Raw genomic sequence first — 6643 nt, 5'->3', positions numbered from 1 at the left:
AGGCAACTAGTCATCACCACCCACCGCCAGCTGTAGGGCTACTCTTTCACCAAGGAATAGTAGGATTGACCGTCACATTACAATGCCCAGACGGCTGAAAGGGTGGGAATATTTGATATGAGGTGGATTCGAACCCGCGACCCTCGGATTACAAGTCGAACGCCTTAACCCATCTGGCCATGCCGAGCCTAAGTTTTACTGTTGTCATGAGAATACCAATTATAACCTTTAGTGTTCCTCATGTTACATCATTTTAGAGCCTACTGACTTGCTAACAAAAACACATCACCGTATAGTGGTGTGACTGGTTGAAACAGGTAACTCCTCCAGGCTTTAGGCCAGACATGGCCAGATTGTTGGAGTGCTCATCTCGCAATCTGAGGGTCGCGGGCTCGAATTCCCATCAGAACAAACATGCTCGCTCTTTCATAAGTGACGGTCAATCCCACTGTTCGTTGATAGAGTATCCCAAGAGTTAGCGATGGGTCGTGATGGCTAGCTGCCTTTCCTCTGGTCTTAAACTGCTAAACTAGGGACAGCTATTGCAGATAGCTCTTGTGTAGTTTTGTGCGAAATTAATAAAAAACAAACAAATAAACAAACACCTTGATGAAACTTGAAAGAATACCTTCTTTTTTTCACCTACTTTAACAGGAAGAATTTGGTTTGGTTTGTTTTGAATGTCGCGCAAAGCTACTCAAGGGCTATCACAGATAGCCCTCCTTAATTTAGTATGACTAGAGGGAAGGCAGCTGGTCATCATCATCACCACCCACCGCCATCTCTTGGGCTACTCTTTTACCAACAAATAGTGGGATTGACCGTCACATTTTAACGCTCCCACGGCTGAAAGGGCGGGCATGTTTGGTGTGACGGGGTTTCGAACCCGCGACCCTCAGATTACGAGTCGAACGCCTTAACCAACCTGGCCATGCTGGGGCCAACAGGAAGAGAGTCTACGCTCTAATTCACTTTATACCAAGGATATTTAGTACTTTGCTAAATAATCAACTATTTTATAAATACTTGGCTCTCATTTTGATTATGTAGTTTCAAAATTTATCAAAAATAACAATTTTTTTTTCACCACTATTAGAAATTTTAGACCCAAAAACATAAGCTCCAGACTAGTTAAAACTGCTGTAAATAAAATGTATAATAATGTTTAAAACTGCAGTAAATAAAAAGAGATATTAATATTTGAGTAAATAATAAATTATACTCCATCGTCCCATGTATGTGCTAATAAAAGTTTTAAAGACATTTAATTTCTAGATGATTTCTTTATCTGCTATTAAATAAACTTACGTTTCTTTTAAAACATATGCCATTATACATATAGTGATTACAAAACTTTACTGGGGGAGAGAAAATATTATTTTGCGGGGAGCTAAAGTTTGTTGAAATTTTTATGACGTGAAAGGGATCTAGGGCCTAATTTAGAAGAAAAAAGGCCATTTCCGTTATCATCAGCATGCGAACATTTATAGTTAATTATATGTACATATTGTTTATGTAATTTCGTAGGTAATTACGCGGGCAGGCAAGAAAGTCGATGTTCATCACGTGACTCTGTTTTTACTTTGCTGATTTTAAACAACAACAAATTATAGAAATCGTGGTAAAAGAAACACAGTTCAAGTTTACCGATTTTTTGTATAAAGTGTGGTTGTTTTACACTGAGTGGATGAAGGTGAAAACAGCTTTTCAGGGGACCGTCTTACCCCACGTTCTACTCACGCTATTTTGTGCAGTTATCCTAAATAATGTCCGACATGGCCAGGTGGATAAGGCATTCGACTCGTAATCCAAGGGTCGCGGGTTTGAATCCCCCCTCACATCAAACATGTTCGCCTTTTCAGCCGTGGGGGCGTTATAACGTGACGGTCAATACCACTATTCGTAGGTAAAAGAGTAGCCCAAGAGTCGGTGGTGGGTGGTGATGACTAGCTGCCTTTCATTTAGTCTAATACTACTAAGTTAGGGAAGGCTAGCGCAGATAGCCCTCGTGTAGCTTTGCGCGAAATTCAAAACAAACAAACTAATAGAAAGATGCCTGGTACGAGTGTTGAAACAGGCACAGGGAAACTGTGTAAAAAATTCGATTGCTTCCCTGGAATTATTTTCATGTTTATAACACCATTAGATTTAACGTGTTTAGCATTATTTTATGTATTTTTGTAACTTTATATCTTAAGAACAACTTCCTATTAATAGCTAGGGTTTCTGTCGATAAACTTTAATATTTATTGCTTATTAGTGATAAAAAATTATAGATTCACAGTTGTCGTTTTTGTCCTTTTCAGCAAATACCTTTGGTTGGCACAGTACAGATAGCCCATTTGTAGCTTTGTGCTTTAAAAAACGTATACAAAAGTCTAGAAAATTGAGTCAAAATATAATTATACGTTCAGGGCTGAATTAGGGAAGGGGGGAAACAATAGCCCTGATGTTCCGGATTGAAGTATTCTCATAATAAGAGAGAAAAACATTAAACACTGGGTATCTCATCAAACTGTTATTACATTTTTCATTAACATGTCTCGTTTTGTTTTTTCTTTCATAATATATGTTCGGCAATTTAACATAAAAATTCGTTGTCACTTGTTACATTAGTTATAAATATAATTTGGTTATTTAACGAACTACCAAGGATAGTCAGTTGAACATGCTATTATTGGTTGACTTACTGAAACAGATTCATACACAATTGTTTTTAAGTAGAGATTTCTTATATTATAGGTTCGACGATGTATTTCAGTTAAGCGAAAATGTGGGTTGGTTGCTTTTAAGTGTAAACCTACGCAATGGGCTATATTGTGATTTGCCAACCACCGGTATCGAAACCCGATTTTTACAGTCGTAATTCTGCAAACTCGTCATTGATTTGCTTGGGGACAAAAGGAAAAGAAAATTACGTTGTTGAAACCCAACAGAAAGAAATGGGGTAAAATTATACATGATAATATAATCACCTCTGTACTGTGATTTATCTACTTTTGACTTGTGAACGTTATGCATCTAGATGTAGCCTCGACTCGTAATCTGAGGGTTGCGGGTTCGAATCCCTCACACCAAACATGCTCGCCCTTTCAGCCGTGGAAGCGTTATAAATCCATAATCAATCTCATAATTCGTTAGTAAAATAGTAGCTCAGGAGTTGACGGTGAGTGATCATGACTAGTTGTCCTACTTCCCGTCTTACACTCTAAATTAGTGACGGCTAACGTAGATAGCCCTCGTGTAGCTTCGTGCAAAATTCGAAACAAACCAAACCTAAATAATACATAGTTTGTGCATGGAATAGCTAATTTTAACCTAGTCTGAAGTAAGTAAGTTACTCATCTCGTTTAAATGCTCCCTATAACTTCATGAAGACCCCTTAACCAGTCATCTAAATACAATTTTTAAGATCGAATTATAATAAATTAGACAGAAGCCTCGCTTCCCAGCTTGGGGCGGGGACCGTTTTATCCTAACTTGTACGTAAAATGGGCTCAATCACAAAAATTGAGTTTTTTCAATTCATAAAATAAAGTTTCAGAGTATAATGTTTATTTTAATTACAAATGACATTTACTACAAATAATGGTTCATTTCAAAAGTTTCCACAACTTTATAACGCTCATATCAATTATTGAAAATCATACTCAGAGTTAAGCTTGTTATACGTCCTAAGTTGACAGAAGCTGTTTTATTTTTGTTGTTATTATTAACTCTAGTGATGTTTTTATTCGAGATATCCATGAGCCAAAATGCCACAAAATTATTCACAAATTAGAGATTGAAAGTCGTTTCACTCAGATATAATAAAGGAAAGTTGCTGAGAACACAATTTCTTAAACATAATACAAAACAACTCACACAAACCTGAACTGGTATTAAAAACAATGTTCGCTTTTTGATAAGTAATAAACTTAGCATTATCTTATAAATCAGTATTTCGGTTCTCAAATTCTGTTAAGTTTGCAATATTGGATACGATGTTTGAGCCAGTTTGTAAAACAGTGCAGATTGGATATAACTTATATTCAGTTATAACTGTATATATATATGTGCAAGATTGGATATAACTTATATTCAGTTATAACTGTATATATATGTGTGTGTGTGTGTGTGTGTGTGTGTATGTGTGTGTGTGTGTGGGTTTACACTGAGGAAAAAAGTAAAAATAGTCGGTTCGCTCACGCCCCTCGCTAGTACAGCGGTATGTATTTACAACGCTAAAATCAGGGGTTCGATTCCACTCGATGGGCTCAGCAGATAGTCCTTTGTGGCTTTGCTATAAGAAAAACACACAAAAACACACGGTTCGCTCACGTTCTTTGAGGGTTCTTGAAAGAGTGTTAATATTTTGTTGTTGTTGCGTGATGCCTGATGTTTCATCTCAACATGAACGTCACTAAGAAAAACGTAATGTTTGCGGAAAAACAAAACCCACAAAGAACTGGATAGGTTGGATAAAACAAATATCTTATCATCACTAACAAAACACACAAAGAACTGGATAGGTTGGATAAAACAAATATCTTATCATCACTAACAAAACACACAAAGAACTGGATAGGTTGGATAAAACAAATATCTTATCATCACTAAAAAAACACACAAAGAACTGGATAGGTTGGATAAAACAAATATCTTATCATCACTAACAAAACACACAAAGAACTGGAAAGGTTGGATAAAACAAATATCTTATCATCACTAACAAAACACACAAAGAACTAGATAGGTTGGATAAAACAAATATATTTTATCATCGATAACAAAACACACAAAGAACTGGAAAGGTTGGATAAAACAAATATCTTATCATCACTAACAAAACACACAAAGAACTGGATAGGTTGGATAAAACAAATATCTTATCATCGCTAACAAAACACACAGAAAACTGGATAGGTTGGATAAAACAAATATCTTATCATCGATAACAAAACACACAAAGAACTGGATAGGTTGGATAAAACAAATATCTTATCATCACAAACAAAACACACAAAGAACTGGATAGGTTGGATAAAACAAATATCTTATCATCATAACAAAACACACAAAGAACTGGATAGGTTGGATAAAACAAATATCTTATCATCACTAACAAAACACACAAAGAACTGGATAGGTTGGATAAAACAAATATCTTATCATCACTAACAAAACACACAAAGAACTGGATAGGTTGGATAAAACAAATATCTTATCATCGATAACAAAACACACAAAGAACTGGATAGGTTGGATAAAACAAATATCTTATCATCGCTAACAAAACACACAAAGAACTGGATAGGTTGGATAAAACAAATATCTTATCATCACTAACAAAACACACAAAAGAACTGGATAGGTTGGATAAAACAAATATCTTATCATCACTAACAAAAACACACAAAGAACTGGATAGGTTGGATAAAACAAATATCTTATCATCATAACAAAACACACAAAGAACTGGATAGGTTGGATAAAACAAATATCTTATCATCACTAACAAAACACACAAAAGAACTGGATAGGTTGGATAAAACAAATATCTTATCATCACTAACAAAACACACAAAGAACTGGATAGGTTGGATAAAACAAATATCTTATCATCGATAACAAAACACACAAAGAACTGGATAGGTTGGATAAAACAAATATCTTATCATCACAAACAAAACACACAAAGAACTGGATAGGTTGGATAAAACAAATATCTTATCATCACTAACAAAAAACACACAAAGAACTGGATAGGTTGGATAAAACAAATATCTTATCATCACTAACAAAACACACAAAGAACTGGATAGGTTGGATAAAACAAATATCTTATCATCACTAACAAAACACACAAAAGAACTGGATAGGTTGGATAAAACAAATATCTTATCATCGATAACAAAACACACAAAGAACTGGATAGGTTGGATAAAACAAATATCTTATCATCGATAACAAAACACACAAAGAACTGGATAGGTTGGATAAAACAAATATCTTATCATCACTAACAAAACACACAAAGAACTGGATAGGTTGGATAAAACAAATATCTTATCATCACTAACAAAACACACAAAGAACTGGATAGGTTGGATAAAACAAATATCTTATCATCACTAACAAAACACACAAAGAACTGGATAGGTTGGATAAAACAAATATCTTATCATCACTAACAAAACACACAAAGAACTGGATAGGTTGGATAAAACAAATATCTTATCATCGATAACAAAACACACAAAGAACTGGATAGGTTGGATAAAACAAATATCTTATCATCGATAACAAAACACACAAAGAACTGGATAGGTTGGATAAAACAAATATCTTATCATCGCTAACAAAACACACAAAGAACTGGATAGGTTGGATAAAACAAATATCTTATCATCATAACAAAACACACAAAGAACTGGATAGGTTGGATAAAACAAATATCTTATCATCGCTAACAAAACACACAAAGAACTGGATAGGTTGGATAAAACAAATATCTTATCATCGATAACAAAACACACAAAGAACTGGATAGGTTGGATAAAACAAATATCTTATCATCACTAACAAAACACACAAAGAACTGGATAGGTTGGATAAAACAAATATCTTATCATCGATAACAAAACACACAAAGAACTGGATA

This window comes from Tachypleus tridentatus, chromosome 11 (assembly GCF_004210375.1).
Source record: "Tachypleus tridentatus isolate NWPU-2018 chromosome 11, ASM421037v1, whole genome shotgun sequence".
Lineage (NCBI taxonomy): Eukaryota > Metazoa > Arthropoda > Merostomata > Xiphosura > Limulidae > Tachypleus > Tachypleus tridentatus.
This window is presented reverse-complemented; position numbering follows the sequence as displayed.